At 41.2% G+C, this 24,797-nt stretch overlaps 1 long non-coding RNA gene across 1 annotated transcript in view; it reads left to right on the top strand.

Moving 5' to 3' along the window:
* Positions 1-24,797, top strand: part of LOC306975367 — a 251,708-nt gene that overhangs the window by 220,732 nt on the left and 6,179 nt on the right. The gene's annotated exons all lie outside the window — the stretch shown is intronic.

The following is a 24,797-nucleotide window of genomic DNA, read 5'->3' as shown; positions in this document are numbered from 1 at the left end:
AATGTCCTTTATTAAAGAGACTCTATGCAAGTTGGTCATTTTATACCCACTACTGCCACCTCAGGTCATACGTGTAACTGCGCCTTCTATATTAAGCTCGTGCATGACGGCTCTTCGGACCTGAATCAACACCTTTTTGAGTGACAGTGCAGGATTTTGGAGGCAGTTGGGGAGAACAGTTCTGAGCTCATTCTACACCTTAGGACATGGCTGGAACATGTAGGGGGAGGAAAATACATAATTTTAACATTTTTAAACTCCGTATAGTCCCTTTAAGCAAAATTGGCTTTATTACTTTCCTCATCCGAAGCATGGAGACGTGTTTTGTTTCCATGTTTTTGTAATCCTGCACATTTCACTCTTCTGTGCTCAAAACGCCAGCCCACACTCTGATACAAGTCACACAGAGTTTCATGACGTTTCTCAGACTTCTCCAGACATCTTTGCCAAACTTGTGCTGACCCCGTTAAGGCCATGTTATCCTGAATTAGTTTAAAGAGCCTGAAAACAAAGCCTAAAAAGGGTATTGTTATTGTATCGTTTTTACAAAGCGGTGCACTGCTCTGGAAGTGAATTAATAGTCATTTCAACCGTAAACCTTTCTAATCCTTGTGCGGCATATTAATATTAATGCAGTCCATATGCTTGATTGTTTCCATAGAGTTCTGCGGGAAGATAATGAAAATGTATGCGAGCTCTGGTCGGTGGAAACACAAAGGGCTTTACCATCGGGTGATATAAAACATCTTTGGGTTATTATCTTTAAATTTGCAGCAGCAGAAAGAAGCCACACACGATAAGAGTTGTCTGCATTGCTACGGTTTCCAAAAAGAGTCGAAACTGTCGCTCTGAGATCTCTACAACAATGGTTCGATGTAGTTTTCATCACGACGGGGCCGTGTTGTTTTGCTAATGACCGCTGTCCAGCCATGGATCATTGCTCGGGATAAACGCTAAGAAAAAGCGCCCTTCGCTCTCATCATTCTGCATTTGTCCAATAAAATGTCTGTCAGTTTGCCCCGTGTGTAACAGCGTTTGAAGTAACGCTTGGTTTGTCATCGGGGCAGAGGCATCAGTATTTTGGTAATGAGGCTTCAAAAGACGAGGGAGAAAGATGAGTGAAGTCTGCGGCGTCTGCGCTCGGGGGAAAGCACCGCCGTCAGTCATTCTGTTAACGCAGCTTTTATTTTCCTCTGCTAACAACGTGATGAAGTGGAAAAGTAATTTGATAATGCCGTCGTGCTTGTGAAGAGGCTCTGTTGTCCAGGCCAAATGAGAAGGAACATTTTACCTTTATCGGGAAAACTCTTGTACATATGTTGACATTAATACGATTCCTGCGTACGTGTTGAAGTGGATAATCGACAATAAAACTAAAACTAGGCAAACCTTTTGAGACAAAGATCACACTGGGTTTTTTTAAGTTGCCAGGAGGGAGAAAACTATTCTCAAACAGACTGTAATCGTCTACAAACACATAACGGAGCAACAAAAAGGCAGCTGGTGGGCATGCATTATCTCTTCTTTATGTCAGCAGTTTGTTCACCCATTTTAGCCAAAGCATATCAGGCTTGAACATATTTGCAGGTCAGTCTTTCATCTGACTGAGATTTACACATTTTTTGCCAACACAGCCAAAAACAAATGCAACAAAGTTCCATTTTACTTGTGATTTTCCTAAATCTAGGGCTGATCATCATTTTTTCAATACCGGTACTTAAACAATACTTTTTTTGAAACCTATACCTGTTATGGTTATCATATATAACCGTAAAACAAATGAATAATTTATAATTTATTCCTTTTTCTTCAAATTCTTTTGCATTTGTATCATTCGTTTGGGGTGAAACAACCAAGAAACTTCCTTTAACTACACAAGGGCAGTAAAAAACACTTTCCAAGTTTTTTTTTTTCTCACATTTTTTTCCAAACATTTATGCTTTTTTTTTTTTTTTGCCACATTTTTCCCACATTTTTCCCTTTTTTTTTTTTTATTTACCCACATTTTTCCACTTGTTTTTCACATTTTCCCCCCCCACTTTTTTCTTAATTTTCCATATTTAAAAAAAACAATAATAATCTCAATTTTGGGCCAAAATTTTCCACTTGTTTTCCACAATTTTTCCCACTTTAAAAAAAAAAAAAATTCAACTTGTGTTTCACTGTTTTATTTCTTTTAAATGCTGAATATAAAGATTTCATACTTCTTTTCAGTACCTGCTTTTGATACTTTTATTATTTCGACACCAGTAGTACCTACACCTTCCTTTCCGATACCAAACTGGTGTTGCTTAACGGTACTCAGCCCTACCTACAGTAAATCAGTTCCATTTTGGCTGATTCAGTCCTTTTAGGTCTAGTGTTGACACAATTTGCTGAAAACCTAATTGCTTACAAGCCCTACAGCCTCCACAATGAAAACTTTTCTTATTACAAAGTTCTCCGACTGCTGTCTAAAATCGCCACAGATCACATTGAGATGCATTACAGCGGCGAGATGGATCTTAATGACATTATGATGACAAAGATCTCTGGAGGACGAGGCAGCTGCGCTAAGTGAGCCAAGGCCATATCGATTCTGCTAATTCAGGCTACATTTGCGGAGATTTGGGTCCATTTCAGGGACAAAGAAAGTGGGAAGCAGCGGCTCGATATCAATCAATGCCATTCAGAGTACTTTATCCCTGTTTTGATGATGGCTCACAAAACTCGATTGAAAATATTAGGGAGAGACTTTATGAATGCGGCGCCACGCTTCACTCTCTCTCTCGGTTTTATCAAAGCGGCAGTAGATAGGCGCTTTCCTTTCATTATTGGCAGCCATAATTGGGCATAACGAAAGCGGTAGACCATGCACCCATCGCTCCTATTATTCACTTTAAGAAAATGCAAGATAAACAGACTCTTCCCAATCAGCAAACACCAAACACCGGCTAAGAAAGTCACTGGCCAGATCCAGACTAAACAAGGGCTCACACACAGGATTAAAGAACAATACTATTGAATTCAAAGCAAAGACATTTAAACTAGAAGACAGTTTAAGAACCGCCTTCTGTAAAGTAAACGCAGACTTACCAGATCTGCATCAATGGTGTTCAGCGGGAGAAGCTCATGTCCCGTCCTGTGAAGACAAAACAAATGATAATGATGATGTATTAGGGCTCTTGGTCGTGAAGGAAATTTGACTCATAATAGAAATTTCATATCGTTGACTGGACCAGTTGGACTGAGTATGAGGACGTTTTATGAGAGAGAAAAGAAGCACCAGAAAACGAGAGAAACGACTCAACTCAATCAACCCAGGCCAATCTCTACGACTTTGTGAGAAAACTATGGCGTAGATTTTGTTTGTTTTTTCGTGCTAAAGGCCCTGGATTTCAAACATTGCACGCCAAATACCATAGAAATCACAGAAATGGCTTTGACTATTTGAGCCTGTTCCTACAAATGCGGCTTTTTCCCGGACCTGATTTCAATTGAGCAATCTATTCCATACAAATGAATCGGGATGGTAGGCACAATACTAATGTACTGTATGACGAGGTATATTTTGTCCTTTTCATGACATTTATTTTTCTCTATCATTAACATATTATAAGATGATGTTTATTGTCATTGGTTGTATCCGATCCTGGCCTGGCTCACGCCTGGCTAAATCACAAGTGATATTTAGTCTGGGGACCACCAATTCATTTTCTCGTAGGAGAGGTGTGGTTTACGATCGTCCGTAGCCGTTTATTGGGCGCTGCGAATGTCTATCTATGTGTCTGTACGTAGCCACAGCCAATCATATCATCGTATTCAATGACGCATGACGTACCCGCTGTAAACTTTCGAGCTCAACTATTTAGAACACGGTCTAAAGCTTGATCGAAGAGTCGCGTCTGCTGCTGTCACGTTGGATCCGTAAATAAACATATTTTTTTGTCCATAAACTTGTAGTTTACAAGCTTCCGTATGTCGAATAGCGCGCCATTGTCTTGCCGTCCCTCCTCGTTCTGTGATTCGTCCCCAAATCCACGTGAACAATTCAGTCATGGTCCCCAGGCTGTTGTGAAGTCCGAAATGATTCGAGCACACACAGCAGTCTGGCGTGAGCAAGGCTAATCCGACCCCACAAAGGCAGAAACTTAACTGCATTTGAGTTAGCATTTGGCTCAGACGACACTTTTATACGCTAATTTGAATCTAAACTAAGTATTTCTAACACCTTTATGTGGTTGATGGGTCGACCACAGCTGAAAACATCTGGATTGTTCAGAATTTGCGATGTTTGGTGGCTAATGCTAACGGCTATAGGAAAAATACATTGCGCAGGCTAACGGACACTGTAAAGTCTATCGGACTAGCTGACTCACTAACTGTTCGCATACATTAAGATCAAACGGCGCAGCAAAATAGTTAAGTAAAGAAGTAATTCCACCTGTTAAACAAATGGGCCTTCTAGCTACCACCAGGCTTATCGAGAGTGAGTGTTTCAGATGCAAAATAGAACCAAATTGGACTAAATAAGGATAAAGAGGAATCAAAAACTCATCTAGCTCACCACGTTTGAGAAACACTGCCCTGAACCATGTCAAGGCATGAAGACAGTTATGAAAGCTGCCCTTAGCTGCCCTCCTCCTCCTCAACATAAAACTATGCGATCTTGAGAGCTCTACCTTTTCCCTTGAAAGCACCCTACAGTGGAGATACAGTACGTGCCTTATTTGGTGTCGAGCTGCAAAGGGCAAACCCACGCTGTCTGTGTGTGTTATCAGCCGCGCGCCGACTCTCCCACTTATCTGTCCGCGACTCGTACATGCACCTTGGAAATGACTGACAGCCCTTTTCAAGGCAGCGCCGGCGCTAAAGAGCCGCGATAGCCCACATCAAAACAAAGGCAGCCAACCGGAGACGCCCGAGTTAACCAAGACGCGACCCTCCTAATTAAAATGAAAAGAAGAGAGCGCCGCGGGGGTGAATAATATACGGCGGAGGGTGGACGCCTGCCAACTGCAAACAGGGAAACAGAAGTAAAGAGCGGAGGAGTTTTAGCAAGTGCAGGAGAGGGGATTCCAGCTTCCTCCACACGACACGTCTGTGACCTTTAACATAATGTAATATAGCGTTGGCAAGCGCAGGCGGTTTAAAGGGGAAGAAAGAGACTGATCGAGATGGAGTTTTCACTGGAGAAATGAGAATGAAAGTGGACAATCAAGAACAGAGACGAGAACAAGTACTTGAGAAACATTTGGAAGAAACTACTTTTTACTAGGGCTGGGACGATCCACTTTTGTCACGATCCGACATGTATCACGATACTCAGGGGCCGATCCGATACGTAAATATGATAAGTAATCTGTAAAAAGAAAACAGTCATGTGTCCAAAGTCTATAAACCAAATGCCATTTATTGAAGTGTTAAGACAGAAAAGTGCATTAAAGAGACTAGATGCAAGTTGGTCATTTTATGCTCACTGCTGCCGCCTCAGGTCTTATGCGTAACTGCAGCTTCTATATTAAAAGAATAGGCCACCGTTTTTACATACTGAGATAAGTTCTTGCCTTGGCTTAGATGAGTTCATTTGTACCTGTCTGGTCTTCACGCGTGCCCTCAGTCACGTAAACACAGCACAGACGCTGTTAGCATTTAGCCTCCTCTCCTCAATGGCTCCAAACGAGGTCAAGATAGAAGCTACCAAGCTCTTCCACGTTTTCCCTATTTAAATATGGTTACGTGAAGTGTTATACTATAAAGTATAGCTACACAGAAGTACTTTGGTGTACGCACAGTGAAGTAAAGTAAAGATAGTGAAGATATTACTGCGCGGATGTCAAAGTACGACTTACAAAATAGTTCCCCTTTTTATCCGCTTAGAAAATCCACATTGTTTAATTTTGTGTAACTATACTTTATAGTGGAACACTTCACGTAACCATATTTAAATTGGGAAAACATGGAAGAGCTTGGTAGCTTCTATCTTCACCTCGTTTGGAGCTATAGAGGAGCTGAGGGGAGGCTAAATGCTAATGCTGTCTGTGCAGTGTTTACGTGACTGAGGGCACGCGTGAAGATTTGATAGGTACAAATGAACTCGTCTAAGCTAAGGCAAGAACATATCTCAGTATGTAAAAACTGTGGCCTATTCCTTTAAGCTCGCGCATGACGGCGTTTCGGACCCGAAGTAACAACTTTTTGAGTGACAGTGCAGGATTTTAGGGGCAGTTGTGGTGAACAGGTCTGAGCTCATTCTACACATTAGGACATGTAGGGGGGAGGAAAATACTTAGTTTTAGCATTTTTAAACTCTGTATATTCTCTTCAACACAAAATGTACAGTAACAAAGCGCTGTGTTAAATGCTGTGGGATAAAATGCCTCCAAACTATTGAAAGTTATTTTGTCCCTGCCCTCATTTTTTCATAATTTGTGTCACAACTGAAACATAAATCAGACTTTTACACCCAAATGGTCACTCAGTACTCACGTAACATATTTATTTATTTATTTATTTGAGTCACTACTTTTTACTTGTATGATTTCAGATGATTTCAGAGTAACGTTGCTCTTAAGTACATTTTTTGGCTGCTCTAACCACCTCTGGGGAAATGTGGGTGCAGCTCCTTAAAAGCCGACTCTGCAAACATTTAGCCTGACTTTAAATTTGTTGCACGCCACACTGCTGTTTTATTGATACGTCTTAATGCATTTCATGTGTCTTTATCTCAGGTCAGCGCCTGATTAGGCTTTTCCACTTGCAGTATTTTGAAACTCCATGTTGTTGTTAAGTCCTCATAACGCTGGACAATAGCACTTTGGTCTGAAACGAGGGGGCAGTGAAAACAGCTGCACACCTCTGTTACAGCTTTTAAGCTTCTTATGTTCGACCTCTGTGTGTTTTAAAGCCACACAGGTAGGACGCGGGCGGCGCGGGCGGGAGGGGCTCTGTTTGCTCCTGTAATCGTCCCGGGAAGCCTTGGCGCTGTGTCAATACACCGCGGCCAAATTTGTTTTCCTTTACATAATGGCCGTGATCGCTCATAAGCGGCGCAGGACATGTCTCGAGAAGGAAAAAAGAAAAAAAAAAAAAAAACAGCTTTTAATATTTTACCAGGCTTGATTAGATTAGCTACTGCAGGCTATGAGTAAACTGTAACACACAAGATGGATGTATGTTCACACGTGGGAGAGCCTTCAATGTCAGCTGAATGATTTTGAATAAGATCTATCTGTATTTATTATTCAGATTACGTTCATATCTTGGCCTTTGTTTCATAGATCTATGTATAACGCTGTGTGTATTGTCTAACCTGAATGATTGACACTTTTTCAGGTTGCTTGGTTGCGATTTCGACTGATTTCAAGCCCTGTATATACCTCTACTTATTATTACTTAACCAGCCATGAAAGAGGAGAAAAAAATGTAATATCTGTTGTGCAAACTGACTGTGTTCTTGAACAAATAGAGCTCAGGGCTTCAGGATGTGTGCTCTGAAACAGGATTAGAAGGAGCTGAAATATTAGTCATTGTAAAGCCGATGTATTTGCTTAGAAAACAAGACAGTTCATGTAATCGGATATCTCAAAATATATTCATTTCAAAGAGCTGCTCCCAAGTAGAATGGACATTCTTTAGTTTTTACCCATGTCTTAACTTTACATGTTCTTCCCCAAAACCACACCATGCAGACACTCCCATGAACATTCTCTGGACTTTACAGTCTCAACACCATCACCAAACGTGTGTCTGATCCTTGCCAGAACATAGTGTACCCTCTTCTGGCATATTATTACTGTGCAAATCTTAAAACCGAAAGGTATTTTCTTTTAAAAGGAACAGGCCTCCGATTTCCATACTGAGATACAGTGCCTCTCGTTAGTATTCATACACCTTGAACTTTTGCACATTTTGTCATGTTTACAACCCTAAACATAAAGATTTTATTTTTATTTTTTTACTGAACGTTCACACACAAGTAACAGACAACTGTGAAGTGAAAGCAAAATGATACATGATTCTGTTAATTTTCAAAAAATAGAAAAATGAAAAGTGGGGCTTGCATAAGTATTCATACAGCATTTTCTGAGTGCATTAAATTGCCTTTAAAACATTTCTAATGACTCCAGAATGTTCACACCTTGGCCTAACGGTTAAATAGAGGCCACCTGTGTGTAATCTACTCTCAGTATAATTTCAGCTGTTCTTTCAGGCCCTCAGAGCTGTGGTCGGAGTGTGTTGGTCATTGAACAGCATAATGAAGGTCAAGGAGCTCACCAGAGAGGTCAGGGATAAAGTTGTGGAGAAGTTTAAAGCAGCCTTAAGTTATACAAAGATTTCCCAAGATTTGAACATCTCCCGGAGCACTGTTCAATCCATTGTTCGGAAATGGAAGGAGTACAGCACCACTGCCAACTTACCAAGGCGTGGTCCTCCACCTAAAATATCAGAGCGAACAAGGAGAACACTGGTCAGAAAGGCAACATGATAACTCTGGAAGAACTGTGAAGTGCTGCTGCTGAGCTGGGGGAATCTGTACATGGGACAACTATAAGTTGTATTCTTCACAAATCTGGCCTTCATGAACGAGTGGCAAGAAGAAAGCCATTATTGTAAGTAGGGATGGCCGATATATCGGCGCCGCCGATATTATCGGCCGATATTTGTCCCTTTTTCACATATCGGTATCGGTCCGATATGGGAAAATATCGGCCGATATTTTTTTTTCCTTTGAATTATTTACTACACCGTAATGTCATAGCGCACCTGAATGCAGCAGCAGTGTAGACGGGGCAACAATTTATTCAAATTATCTCAAATAAACAGTGGCTCTTAAAAATAAAGAACCTCCAGCATAAATTCACACGTCTCCAAAAGAAAGTATGTTTTTACTAAGTTTAAACAAAGTGGAGCGGACACTTGGACACCACAGAGATACAGAGCCACAAGTTACTGCTGCAACAAAGTGGACTAAAACTGCCTCATGGACATTATTCTGAGTCAGGATTAACAGGAATCATTTTCTGATGGATTATTTGTCGCTACATCTGAGGTGAGTGTTGCGAAAGTTTCTCCGTCTTGACGCCAGATTTATAACTTTGTTTGTTAGCGCTAGCATAGCTGCTAACAGGCTAAAGGCTACGACACGTAAACATGACCTTTCTGTCATCATGTAGGTCTAACTACAGTGATGATAATGTCTGTATTCACGTTTACTCTGCTCACTTCTGTCATGTTAATGACCCGTGAAAACGAGGCATTATGTCATATCGCATTTTCGCGCATATTTAATTAGACGCTTTTGCGATCGTTCGCGCATTTATCATTGAAAACAAAGCAGATCAAAGCTCATGCTAATCTTGTAAATCTACTGTTTGCTTTTTGCCAGCTCTAAACCAACTCTAAATCTTCAGTCTGGCCTCATAAGTTCATATAAGGTGCTGTTAAAGTGACATTATGATATTTCCAATTCCAAAGCTTCATACAGAGCTGTGTGTCCTCAGAGAAGTTTATCAGATTTGTTTAAAGTTAAAACATGTAGCTTAAACAACATGGTAGGCTATAAATAGTAGCCTAGCATATTCCCAGTGTCAGTGTTTACCATTAATAGAGGACATGGGTGAAAGTATAATAATAAGTAGGTCTGAGTAAATATTTAGCCAAAAACAAAATTACATTTCACTCCAACATTGCATTTGGTCTTTTTAATATTTTTCTAATAAAAAGGATTGTTTCATCCTGGTGTGAGATGTGTCCCAGGCATAAGACATTCCAATAATGGAACAATTTACAAACTTTACCACATTTGAGTAAGCCTTTCTATTGATTTTTAACGTTGAAATAAATATCGGCAAATATCGGATATCGGCCACACCAGTGAGGCAAATATCGGATATCGGTATCGGCAGAAAATTTTCATATCGGACCATCCCTAATTGTAAGGAAAAATCCCGTTTGAAGTTTGCTAGAAGTCATATGGAGGACACAGCTCCATGTGGAAGAAGGAGCTTTGGTCAGATGAGACAAAAATTGAACTTTTTGGCCCAAATGCAAAACGTTATGTATGGCGCAAACCTAACACTGCTCATCGTCCTGAGTGCACCATCCCCAGTGTCAAATATGGTGGGGGGAGCATCATGCTGTGGGGCTGCTTTTCCTCAGCGGGGACTGGGAAGATTGTGAGAATAGTTGGGAACATGGATGGAGCCAAATATAGAGACATTTTGGAGGAAAACCTGCTGGAGTCAGCAAGAGAACTGAGGCTGGGGCGGAGATTCACCTTCCAGCAGGACAATGACCCTAAACACAAAGCTAAATCTACAATGGAATGGTTCAATAAAAACATATTAATGTGTTAGAATGGCCCAGTCAAAGTCCTGACCTAAATCCTATTGAAAATCTGTGGAAAGAATTGAAAACTACTGTTCACAAACGCTCTCCTTCAAATCTGACAGAGCTGGAGTTGTTTTGTAAAGAGGAATGGGCTAAAATTTCAGTAGATGTGCAAATCTTGTACAGTCATACCCCAAGAGACTTGCTGCTGTTATTGCAGCAAAAGGGGGTCCCACAAAGTATTAATTCATGCTGTATGAATACTTATGCAAGTCCCACTTTTCACTTTTCTGTTTTAAAAAAAATAACAGAATCATGTATCATTTTGCTTTCACTTCACAGTTGTCTGTTACTTGTGTGTGAACGTTCAGTAAAAAAATAAAAATAAAATCTTTATGTTTAGGGTTGTAAACATGACAAAATGTGCAAAAGTTCAAGTTCTATGAATACTAACGAGAGGCACTGTATGTTCTTACCTGAGCTTAGACGAGTTGATGTGTACCTGTCTGGTCCTTGTGCGTGCGCTCAGTCACGCAAAACGACCAAAGATGTTGTTAGCATTGGCCTCTCCCAATGTATTCCTATAGCACCAAACGGGGGTGAAGTTGGAAGCTACCACGCACTTCCACGGGCACGCACAAAGACCAGACAGGTACGCATCAACTCGTCTAAGCTCAGGTAAGGACATTTCACAGTATGGAAAAACGGTGGTCTGTCCCTTTAAGAAGCCGGCCTAATAACCTGCATTATTTGTGACTTACAACGAAATTACTGGGGCTTGAGGAGCAAATTACAGGTTTTAATGTGTTTTTAATGCTGTTGTAAGTAGAAATTATCATTTTATTTCAGTGAAGAAGAAATGTTGAAAATATATATATATATATTTGTTCTTTTTGCTACTGACAGGAAGTGACATAGATAGAGGCTACAGGCAACAGTTTGAAATGTTCTCCTCTATCTATGTCACTTCCTGTCAGTGTCCAATAAGGAAGTGACATAGATAGAGGTAAAGTTCCTTAGCAGTTCGACTCACTCATTTCTCATTGACATACTGTAACATGGTTGGCACGGCAACAGTGTAAAATGTTTCCCTCCATCTATGTCACTTCCTGTCAGTGTCCAAAAAGGAAGTGAGACTATAAACACCGCAAAAAATACTCAAACTAAAGAAAGCTGGGTAAAATTTTGAGCCAAATCTGAAATATAACTGTGTTAACTATGTGTCTAATGAGTCATATGCACTTTAAGCTTTGATTAAAATTCTCTGTACATTTACCATGTGGCAGAGTTGACCATACATCTAACCGAACAGTATGCAGCATCATTTGACTCCCGTTGCCTCCTCTGCCGTTATGCTTTCTTTTGGATTTATTTGCATCTTTGTAAATTTGAATTGATAAAGAAAGCACATCAAACAATGGGGGAACGCTGAGGTTCACACACTCAGTACAGACTCGACGGGACAAGGAGTGTTTGAGCACTGACAGGAAATCGATCATCTTGTTGTTTGGGGCTTTATCCATTGAGTTGTCTAACAGGGCAGTGAGTTTCTGCATTAGATAATGGCATTTTTTACAGTAAATCATTAGTATGTGCAGGGAAAATTATACTCAGTGATTGTAGAGCAGACACGGTAATGGATGGGGGAGCGACAGAGCGTGGTGCATGTACTATAGAGATAGAGGTCTTCCATATTTTCATAGTGTGTTGTGGATTTAAGGACTTAAAAGGGACTAAACCAAGATCTAAAGTCGGGAAAATATGAGTAAGAAAAAGGAAAAGCGATTTAAATTAGGCCTAAACCAGGACAAAACCAGGATCTAAACTAGATCGAGGAGGAATCTAGGAGGAATGAACGCGAACCAGAATAAAAACCAACCGGATAAAAGTCAAGATCAAACTGGGATGAAACCTGGACAGAATTTATGATCAAACTTAGCAAATCCAGGCACTAAACTAGGAACACAAGAGGGATCATAAACCAGAATAAAACCCAGCTCCAAGTCAAGCCTAGGGACACATGCACTAAGAAGGACTAGACTAGAGACACAAGAATGACCATGAACCAGAATGAAACCAACTCCTGGTCAAAATCTAAAACAGGATAAAAGTCAAGGCCAAACTGGAATGAAACCGGGACTTAGTGTATGACCAGACTTAACAAATCCAGACACTATACGGGGGCTAAACTAAGGACACAGGAAGGACCATAAACCAGAACAAAACTAACTCGAGAACAGGATAAGTGTCAAGGCCAAACTGGGATGAAACCAGGGCATCATGTCAAGACTTAACAAATCCAGGCACTAACAAAACTAGGGGACACAAGAATGACCATAGGGCTGAAAGATATATCGTTATCGTACCGATATCGAGATATGAACATTAAATGGAAAAAACCAACAATGTAGATTTTCATCAATTAAACTGCACTCTTTATTAATAGGTTTTTATTTTTCTGAAAAATGCTTGGTTTTCACATAATCCACAGTTATATCGTATCGGAATGGAGATATCTGCCATGAATATCGAGATGTGACATTTTGTCCATATCGTTCAGCCCTACCATGAACCAGAACAAAACCGACTCTGAGTCTAAATCGAAAACAGGACAAAAGTCAAGACCAAATTGGGATGAAACCAGGACTTATATGACCAAACGTAACAAATTCAGGGACTATAGGGACACAGCGGGGGAAAAAATAACATAAACTCTACACAGCATGGCACAATGGTTGCACGTTCTAATACTTTCCATATAACTGCAAGCATAAAAACACAGAATGGTACTATTGAGTGATTTTTTTAATGTTTTGGAGTATGAATGGGAGCGTGTGTGGGTGGGACAGCGTGGGATCTCGCTGACTTTTATGGCCAACACGGTGCAGCAGCAGCAGCAGCGGCACAGGCAGCAGCGGCAGCATGTCTATCTGTCACTGCTCTGCTGCCTGCGCCTGCATGATCCGTCCCGCTACAGCTACTAGCTCTCACCGGCTAGCCTCTCCCTCTCCCCCCTCATCCACCAAAACACACAAACTCCTCCATTTTTGTCCCTTCTCCCTCCCGCGACGACACCCCATCTCCACCTTCGCCACGGACCAGGCAGCCGTGCAAAGTTAGCACGGGCGGGTGAGCGCGCGACCATAGACGGGTTTATTATTTTTGTCTATATTGCGTGCGGGCTAGCTAGTTAGCAAAGGGGGCTACTGTCTCCAGCTGCGTGTGTGTGTCTGACAGAGGATGATGTCTGAATGATGCGAGCGGGGGTTTGGGATGCAGATGCAAAAAAAAAAACACAGCGAGCACATATAACAGGTCTCCCCTCACAGGAACAACCGCAAAGACCCGCCAAGCGACGCTCTCCGGGCGGATAACCTCGTGTTTGCGCGCAGAAGTGCGCATAAGTGAGCAGACAGTGCGTGTTTTCTCTTTTACCTTGTAGTTGACGCGATCCCGGGCGGCGGAAGAGAAAGGGCTGGTGGTGGTTTAATCCGGCGGTGTGACGGGATGATGCCTGCCTCGCATGCAGGGGTCGAGCCGGGTTGATTTCGTCTCTGCGTCCGGGGGGGTTGTGTGTTTTAAAACGTGCCCAATCCAGCCGCTGTCTCGCCTCCGATGGTTCACCGCCCGCTGCTGGAGAAGTGTCCCGCGCTGTCGCTCTTGTACCACTCGCCCTCCAGTGGAGAGACTCTGTGGCCCAGCCTGATGCGCTTTGATTAGGACTCCCCCCCCCCCACACCCTCCTCCTCCTCTGCTTCCTCTCTCCTCTCTTCTCCTCCCTCCCTTCTTTAAACGCGCGGATCCGTGCCGTGTCTCCTCGCATGTAAAGGCTACGGAGCCAGTGTGCTGATATAGGCCGGTGAATGAACTGAAACGCGCCTTGGGTTTTTTTACGCGAGTGACTCATCCATCCAGCGCTAATTTCAGGCAGCTCCTCCCTTGCTTTTTCTCTAAACCCCCCCCCCCCCCTCCTCGAACAGCTGACTACTGTAGGAGCCATGTGTTGATCCAGCCAGGCAAACATCCCCTGCAGCCTCCTCCCTTTGTACAGTCCCCTCCCTGTTCCCAAACGACACTGTCAGGTGCCTTTCTAACAATCCATCCTTGTCCACTCCTGCCGCATTACGCACAAACACACTGGCGAAATGAGATTGACTTTTTGGCTGCCGATGCGTTGTCCATATAAATTAGGCACACAAGGCAGCAGCGGTGTGTGCAAATAAATTAAAATGAACTGATTGCCCATAGCCCTAATGCGATTGCTCCTCCAACATGATCATTACAAATAAGGCCATATATATAGTGCATGATTGGGTCATAAACAGCGCTGCCGGGATGACCAAAAAGCTGACTCTCATCTGAATTGATTCGGTTTCTGACGTGTTATTGACTGATGGTATAGCAATGACATGGTTACACAATTGCTACCCTATATCAGGATATCATTGGACACATATGGCAAGTTGACCGTGCTTATGTTGGGTAAGTCAAAGTATTCAAAGTAAAAAAATTAAATACTAATCCAGCGGTCTGTAAAGTGATGTGAACTATTCTAATGAGGTGTGGTATGTTTGCAGTGAGGACTGATGCCAGCTCCAGAATGAGACACAACGATGTGAGTACTTGCTTTAGTTGTAGAGTAGGAACTAGTGTAAACCCGCCGGCCTCAGAGAGACTGACAAAGGAGGAATGTGTGTCAAAGGTCATCAATGCAGGGCATGATAACTTTTGTCCTGCTGCTGTTAAACGTGTCCCTGCATGTGTCCAGATGATTTACAGGCATTATTTTTTTTTGACTAAATATGGTTGACAAAGCTCTGAGACAGCCCAACTGCGGCAAACTTGGACCAATGAATAAATGAATCTGTAAACATGAATAATGTAAGGATATGTGCTTGGAGTGGTATAAAAAGTCATGTCAGGCGAAAACTGGACTGATTTTTGTATAGTTTTGTGAGTTTGTGTCATGAGACTTAGGGTTATAGAGTCTTGAGGGAAGAATGGGTTTTAGTTAGTCCAGGATGTGTACTCAAGAGGAGTTCTTATTTTTGCTTTCATGCCAGTTTTCGTTCTGAAGCTTTTTCTGGTAATGATATTTGCTGTTGCTTGACATGTTCCACTCCATGCAAATAGTTTGGTGATCAGCATATAGGCGATCATAGGCTGTTCCCCCGGTAAACCTTGACCCCGCACAGTCAGGTCTTGTGCGCTAGATCCTTCGAACCGGAGCTGTTGTTGCTCTCAGCGTGGCTTTGGCCGAGGTGTCCCTGCCCCTCAGCACGTCTGGTAGGGGCAGAGCTGGTGACTAGCTCAGTATGGCCTTTCCTGAGACCTCAACAACTTCTCTCTGGAAACATGTTTTGAACAACAGATCTTCATCATGTTGGGCCAATTGAATAAAAGTACAACTCATTAGGGCTGTGCAATTAATCGAAATTTAAAAACTATTTAGATTATTACACGAAACGATTACAAAATTTGCATAATCGGAAAAAAAAGCATTTTTTTCTTTTTTTGCATTATTTCAGGCCGCTGGGATTATTTTCCCTTCGCATTTCACGGGCCATGGTTCATGCTTTTGCCTGACATAAAAATCTCTGTGATGATGTCATCAGGCCGCGCTGCTCAGTTTACTTGCGCAGGTGTGAGGGCTGGCCAGCAGGGGGCAGGTGTGAAACAGAGACCTCTCCTTAATTGAGGCATACTTGAAGTCATTTGTACTTTTATGACTGTTCAGAAAACAGATAATATTCAGCATAGTTTTTTGAATAATAAATAAAATAAAGTTGTTGTTTTTTTTAAAGACAACAAATAATCTTTGATTGAATCGTGATTTTTATTTTTTCAATAATCGAGCAGCCCTACAACTCATATTTGTTTGTTTTGCCTTGGTTTGTCATCTTTTCTAAATTAAAAAGGACTCCAGATTAGACAAACCAACCATCCACTTTACCAGCCCCTTGTGTCTCATCCCACTGGTGTCAACGAAAGGACAAACTGGACGCTCTTTGGGCTCAGCTACAGGCGCTGACAATCCAGCCTGTCCCAAACCAGAGGTAAGCCAGAACTTTACCAAAAGAACCAATAAATGTCTGTTTCCAGCAATGCAAACTGTTCGTCCTTGGGCAAAACACTTCACTCAGCTCGCACTCGAGTGTTTGACTGGAGGTGGAAGGAGAGGACATGGCACAGAATGGACGCCACATCACTACGACCAAGGACAGCTGCAGCAACACTTTCACAATGCACAAAACAGTGATAAGACTATTATTATTATCAGTTACCTTCCAGTGCGCACTTCTTCCTTCTCATCTTGTTGGTGCCTCATTAAAGACCCGTAGTTACTGGACTCCTCCTTGTCCCGGCCCGATGCAGATGAGCAGATGCAGAGCGATAATATTCCTGGGAGTTCGCAGAGCCGAAACAGTTTATGTAACCCGGCCCAATCTTATTAAGAGTCTGTTCTCTTTCCGCGGTGAACCCGGGGTTAATTGGCCGACTTCCTTGTTGCGGGTGCGTACCGTGGGCCACTAAATGGACCTAAGTAAATGGTATTCTCAGCGCAACCAGGCTCGTCTCATCTGCCGTCGGGCTGCTGAGAGGCTGTTTAGGAGCAAAATGGTGTTGAGGCACAGAAATACTGCGATACTGCGATGATCTGTTAAGAAAAGAGTTCCATTATTTTTTAGGATCTGCCTATCTTTAAACAACAGATTCTACGTTTTTCTTCCTCAAAATGGCATCCATAACAGCAAGAAGTCACAAGTCTGAACTCAACAAATAGGTTCCAGAGTTTGATGTCATTAAAAGTGGAACATTTGACCCTTTCATGAACAATTATAATTGATAGAATAGTTGATTTGGGTCCTTAAAGGGATGTTTCAGGATTTTTGACATAGGGCCTCATTTACTAGTTATCCAGAGTGTTGCTGATTTCTGGAGATATTTTTTTTTGTAATTCATACAGTTCTTATATTTGAAGAGTTGCTAGCACATTTCTATGGTATCAGCTAGCCTGCATTAAAAACTGACCCGCTCCACAGTGCACCTGAGGCAAATCACTTATAACACCAGACTAACCATGTAAATGTCTGTGTCAATAGAATAATTTTTGGAATATAACTGACCTTGCATCACATGAATGATCGCATTTTGAGGAACTATTTTCTAGCAAATCACTCTGACTAAAATGTCCAGATATTTTAGTCGACTAAAATAAGACTAAATAAAAATGAAAGGGAGAGACTAAAATCATCCAAACTTCTATTGACCGTCTGAAAGAGCCTCAGATCATGTAAATTCTCTGCCGAAGGATCAGCTCTGAGCTTTGTTCATGTGGAGCAGCTCCATGAAGTCGAGGACCTTGATTAAATATGATTATAATGAATATTATAAATATAAGTCGACTAAATTAGTCTTAAATTTAGTCGACTAAATTGACATGCAATTTTAGTCGACTAAAACTAGACTAAAATTTAAACTTTTTTTTTACTAAATCTCGACTAAAATTAAATTACATTTTAGTCAAAAGACTAAGACTAAAACTAAAATAAAATATGTTGTCAAAATTAACACTGCCTCAGATGCACTGTGGAGCGTGTCAGACTGTTTTTAATGCTGGCTAGCTGATACCGTAGAAATGCTCTAGCCTTGCATTAGCCTAGCGCCACGAAACTCATTAAACATAAGAACTGCTTGAATTAAAAAAAAAATATCTCCAGAAATCAGCAACACTCTGGATAACTAGGAAATGAAATGTCAAAAATCCTGAAACATCCCTTTAACCTCAACACATGAGCAAAAAGGTCAATAAGATTTGATATCTTCTCTGCTTCTAATGCAGCAATCTTCAAAATACTTCCTTTATTGTCATTGTTTGCAGCTCAAAAGTTTAATTAACATCTTAGAAACTAAATGCACAAAGATATGGAGGCAACAAAGGCCGACATATTCAAGGTAGAGGCTTTTGCAGATGGAGAAGAGCTGCCGCATTAAGGTCGAGGACGCGTCTTAATGCTTCACATTGCACAACACGGCAACACAAACACCCATTCAGCCGCCTGCTCTGCGTTTAAGGACGACTGTGGGCAGGACGACAGCTGCCAGAAAAGCCTCGCACCTTGAAAATCGCCTCTCCCCCCCCCCCCCCCCCCCGTCCATTCACAAAATGATTTAGTAACTGAGGTGCTCGGCAAGAACAATCACACTTCGTTTAAAAGGGATGCGGTTGCCAGGGAGACGGGACGGAAATAGGGCATTCTCCCCACAGCCTCCACCTGCCTTTTAGCGGGCCAAACACGCGCACAGCCACAGCCACCACCGCGCGGGAAAACAGAGGGCGATACGGTAAGTAAAGTGACGGGCCGAGGCGTCGCGTTGGAGGCTGAGGTTATGCTGAGGTCACGCTGTTGTTGTGGTGGCGGTTATGAGTTACATAACACAGAGAGCAAAATGAGGACAGATGTGGAAAAACGTAAACAACGCATCGGTATCCACGGGAAAGACACACAGATGATGAAAACAGGTTAAATAAATCCAAGTATTTCACATGATTATTTTGTACTAAGCTAATTGCAACCATTACAATTGACTCTGTGCCGCCCGAGAAGCGACTTCCTGTTTTGATCCAGCACACCAAAATAAAAGCATCTCATTCATTAGTTCAGTATTTCATTCATTCACAATGTGTGTATTTAATTATATTCTTGTAATGTTGCGAGTACCTGCTGAACTAATCAATGAGACGAGCTGTGTGCTTTTATTTTGGCGTGCTGGATCGAAACAGGAAGTCACTCCTTGGGCGGCGTTGTTGTGATCTGAAGTTATGCACGGAGTCAATTCCAATGATGATTCAAATACCATTACTCTTGTAGCCCTGATACTAATACATAAAAGTACATTTGAAAGTTGCCTCGTGCCACTCTTTTGCCACTATATCTACTCCAGTGAATACTCAAAATTTGTCAAAAGACACAGAAATGATTGACACACATATTAATGGACACAAGCACAAACAAACATGCGACACAATGACAACTTAAAAGACTTTAGACTGCAGGGTTTGTACAACAATAGTCACATTTATTTTAGTTACAGGCAGGTTTCCCTTTACACTATTTTATCCTTTAAGTCTTACATACAGTACATGTACATTTCCAGGGTGCACACACTTAAGTTGCTGAGGAGGGGGGAGTATCAAAGGTCCTTTATTTTGCAGAATCGACTTTTACGAGCTTTCAGACATGTTGTCGCTGTGCATGGAGTTTACTTCAACTTGCGTAAATGTAAAGTGGTTTTAAAGTGTACACACCTTCAGCAAACTGTGACATGCTCCAATTGTTGGTCTTCCCCCCCACGGTTTAGCAGGTTCAAGGCTAACTACCATTGTTTTAGCTCACCACAGACAGACGGATTAATCACATGTCACCCGGTAAATAGAATAAAATACAAGCAACACTTTGGTACGGGTGTTTTTAGCGGTGAAAAATACCTACAGACCAAATACCTCTACTGCCTGCTGGATTTGTCGCTTGGCTGTGTCCAAATGTCCACGCTATAGCCCCTAATTCCTCATTTATTTGATTTACTTATTTATTTATTTTACTTTGATTTTACATGAATGAGGAGAAAACAGCAGGGCCCTGGGCATAGGCGAGTCAGGCGACCCGAGATGGCCCTTACATCAGAAGTGGAGGCTCTGTGAGGCGCACTGTGGTTCATGACTGCACATGTACCGATTATAAATAAACAACAAAAAGAATAGATGTGCAATAATAATGATCATAATCAAATAAAACTAGGCAAAGGCTTCTCCATGTCCAAAATGTGTCTAAAAGAACTGCTATAGCAAAAAAAAAAAAAAAAGGGGGCACAAAATCTTGCCTCGGGCACCAAATTGGCTATGCCCGGCCCTGGAAAACAGTTTTAGTTATAGCCTTTTGCCTGAAAGAGGAAGCTATCGATCATTTAACAGCTCTAGCTAAAGGTAAACAGACAGCAACTGCTTATTTTACTCTTGCTGTCAACTTTTCACTGGAGCGGTTTCTATGTAAGTGGTGAATTAATGAAAAATGACACAACACACGATTAAAACAGCTGTTTTCATTCATTCCTGTCGTGTTTAGTTCAAAGACCGGTCTATATTGAACCGTAGAGACCATCTCTGCTCACTGCTCGTCAGAATGCATTGCACTATTGACACCACTGCAAAATAACATGGCGACTATACAGTGCACTATACAGGGAATAGTGTGGACATTTGGACACAGCCAGGATCTTCTTCCAAATGCTTTATTTCTTATTGTTTAGTTGCTTTCATGACTGAAACATGTAACCTGGAATGTTCTGCAATGTGTTTTTTAGTTAAGATGTCTGAAAGTGTGCAAAGCCTGAATAAAGCATAATACAGGACCTTTAAAGATAGTAATAGTTGGGTGAAGACACGAAAGTAGAAAGATGCCTCAAAATCCGCATAAGAGACAAGGTTCAAATACTGCTGCTCGTCACAAGCATTACCTCAGTAGTGGTACTAAAAAGTGCACACAGTCTATTCACACAGCGTCATAGAATACAGTATAATGGCCACTTTAAAAACAATAATATGCATTTCACACATTCAACACCGAAACGAGGCAGAAAACCTATATCCAAAGGCACGGGACTCTCACATCGATCGATATTCAGCGTTGAAAAAGGTTATCTGTACACGTGAGGCTTTTTCTCAGGTTTACTGTGAAATGACACACCTAAAAATGGCACTGTACAGACTCGAGGAGGAACGTTCACTTCCCAAATGAGGGCTCAGTGTTGTGTGATGCAGAGGAAGCAATCCAGTTACGGCTAAACCGCAGCGGCACATTACAAAAGGTCGAGGCGTGAAATATTTTATTGGATTTTTAAAAAATTTGCCTGTGAATGTGGGCAGTGGTTGGCAGGGTTTAAACAGGTCAGACTTTAGGCTTGTTAATGCCATTTTAATGCCTTCAAACTATATGTATAATGCCACAAGTGAAGAAAAAATAAATAAATCTATGCATATTTTTGGGACTTTGATATTCAGAGACGCATTTTTCAACCAAAGCTGCACTTAAAGGTGTTTTAGAACATCATTTTGTTTGGTCGAAGGACTTATGCAGTAAAAATGTTGAACAATGTTATTATTTTCCAAGATTTCCAAGATTTAATGCCAGTTTGATGCTTTCAATGACAAGGCAAACTTAATTTAATGACTTGGTTGGTGGTCAGAGGGGCCAGTGTCGCGCTTATAGAAGTGCTATTAATTTTCATTATTGACTACAACTCTTGTGAAATCATAAAAAATAAGAAAAACAGATTTACAAATAAGATTTACAAATAATTTTGTGCAAAAACAGACTTTCAAATTGTCAGTAGTGAGCCCTGCTTGGCCCTCCTCCCCTCACATGGCTTCCCCCCTCACCCACGCCCCTCACTCCCTCCACACACTGCCCTTGTGATGCATTCAAAGACAGAAGGGAAGTATCAATAATCTACTTATATTCATTTGCTGAACTGTAACTTTCATGTAAGTCTGTGTTTTTTTTGGCATTTAGAACATTAATGTTCCATTTAGAGCTAAGCTTACAGTGCAGCGCTTTTAATTCCCACAACCCTCGAACGCCTCATACACTTCCCTGTGCGGCTCCCTGTAGATATTGGATTATTAAACACGACTGCGGTACAAAGTTAGTTTGCTGTTTGAAAGTGGTGCACCTCGTGATGCAATGTGGGAATGCAACTATTCCAGTCCAGCAAAATGGAATAGCTGAGGGCGGCTTTAAATAAAAATCAAAGTAAGTTATGTGTTAAATATATTTGTAAAATGTCAGAAATGCAGTCAAAATTTTAGAAATTGTCTAGTTTTAGCTCGTGACCTTCCAATTCCCAATTCCCTTTACACTATTGCTGCCAATTTCCTGAAGCATAAGTACATTATTTCAGTAAAGTAAAAAAAACAAAAAAACAATGCATGTTTTTGTTTATATTTATCCATTTTTCATGCCCTAATAACTGGATTGTCTCCTCAGTTTCAACTGCAACGAGTGTTTATAATGAACCAGGTCAGGTTGTGGCACATATTACTCCCTATGGTCCAGGTGCCTGCGAATTTAAAGTGAAAAAGGAAGACTTCTATAAAATTACAGCAGGACTTTTGACTTTTGGAGGAGAACCGCGCCTGTCCTCTATCATACAAGGTTAGACTCCCAAGTTTTAGCAACGCAGCCTACGAAGTCACTGTACTGTCCAAGAAAATAGATTTACAAGTAGTAAACATCTCTGCTATGCAAGTATAGTGACATTTACTGTACAGCTGTTCAAATACATGCGGGCGCTTACCTACAGCCTCCCGTTCACTCCCTCACGGGGTCTGAATGCCCCGAAAAACAACACAAACTAGTAGAAAACTAGAAAAATTAAAGACGCAACAGTGCATCGTAACATTTTCATGCCAAACGGATGGTACAAACTAGTTCAAAAACAACAATAGATATTAAAAAACAAAGTAGCAGCAACGCATGGGTTTAGTTGGAAAACTACGAAGCCGCCGACGCCTCTGGGCTGAACTAAAGTTACGTATGTAAAAGTGAGCCTTCAGTGCAAATACGCCACGGTCTGACCAGGTCCAGCTTAGTGTAAAGAAAGAAAAACTACATCTGAAAACGATACTTAAACATCTTTAGGCATCTTTGGAAAGAATAATCTTTAATGGGAATTTATACAACCACCAAATTTGGCATAAATGTTGCCCAGGATGTTTTGTATGAGAAAAGCTTGTGAGCAATTGAATATGAGGGACTCCAATGATACCTGTACAGTACATAAGCCAGGTGTCAGACCCCTGAGAATGATGTTTTTGTTTTTAAAGTATTAATCTTCTCAGTGATCCAGGACTCCTCTGTTTTGGGCCTGCTTCATTTGAAGAACGATATGACACTCACTCACTTTATAACAGCTAGAGATGCACCGATCCAGCTTTTTTGCTTCTGATATCGGGTTTGAGTATCTGCCGATATCCGATGTCAACCGATCCATGAGACCAAGAGACTTAAAAGTGGCTCACTGTGTCTTATGGAAAAACCTTACTATACTAAACTTTGACTTCAAGGCAGGCTTTTAGGTTGCATTAATATAAACAACTCACATAAAGTGATCTGATCATTACAACTTATAAGGTGATCCAATCATAGATACATAGATACATAGATACAGACGGCATCTCTGGAATCGCCCATGTATGGTTATGTTTGAAAACAGTTAAGGGGAAAACAATTTTGAGAAAAATCTAAACTTTCTCTAATTATTCAAAAACTACTTTAACAAACGCTGAATTATGAATATAGGTTTCTACTGAATAAAGATACAAAGACATGGAGAGGAGCAAAGTGGTGCAACAGCCCATAAATACATAAATAACGGAGAATGCTTCATGTTAGGACCGTGCTAATGCTAACTCTAATTAGCGCTAGCTACGACTGCCATTTTTCCGCTTCTGCTGAACAATCTTCTGTGAATAAACATCCAAATGGACCCGATTTAGACTTGACTTTATTTGTATGTGATACATAAGTTTATATTTCGCCAGAAAATGGCTAAAGAGAGTGAAAAATTGTATTTCGTCTGTCTATAGTTTCTGTCCCAGCTTTGATAAGTTGCCAGTTGCAGTGATGAAGAAAAAGCTATTTGTATTCACTTAGATTTACTTGGTGAAAGTTCTGTTTTAATAATGGTGAGAGCCAAAACAGATATCGGACAATTGGAATCAATACCCGATATCGTACGTTTTCGAGTATCGGCTCCACATCCCTAGTGATAGCATTATTATCACCTTCTCAAAATGTACACATTTGATCAGTAATAAGGGTTAAAATGTCCATAATATATCTTGGCTGTATTTAATTTTTTGGTGGCTAAAATGACAAGATCCAGAGAGTATTCAAAGTAGGTTCTCAGATTTTTCTTGTTTTAAAAAACCTGCTCCGTTATGATCTCAACTCTTTCCTGACCGATTAACTTTTCATTTACACGAAGCTGAACCTGGACGGACGAAAACATGTTTCTCTCCACTCGAGCAGAAGCGTTATCGGCTGAAAACGCAGCGGAAGGATTTCAAACCTTGGCACCACCACGACTGACCACGGAGCAGCGCTAACGCCAAGAAAACAAAAACGACTTAAAAAAAACAAACAAACTGCCCTTTCTGTGCAACAATACTTCAAGTAAAATAATATTCCTGTAAAGTAGTTAGTGCTTCTGAACACATCCAACAACATGAAGGCGGAGGTGGGTAGAGCGGCAGGCACAAACTCAAGTAAGAGGAACGCTACTTTGAAAATGAATATTAAAGTATGTCAAGAAACACTGGGAAGAGTAACCACATGTTTCACTGGACTAATGAGTATCGATACCTCCGAAAAGATTACTGAAGTAGGAAATAAAAGTACTATGTGATAATGCAAGTTGTCATTAAA

The sequence above is a fragment of the Gobius niger genome (genome assembly GCF_951799975.1).
Source record: "Gobius niger genome assembly, chromosome: 15".
NCBI lineage: Eukaryota > Metazoa > Chordata > Actinopteri > Gobiiformes > Gobiidae > Gobius > Gobius niger.
Note: the sequence above shows the minus strand (reverse complement) of the source record. Positions and strands in the feature narration are given on the sequence as shown.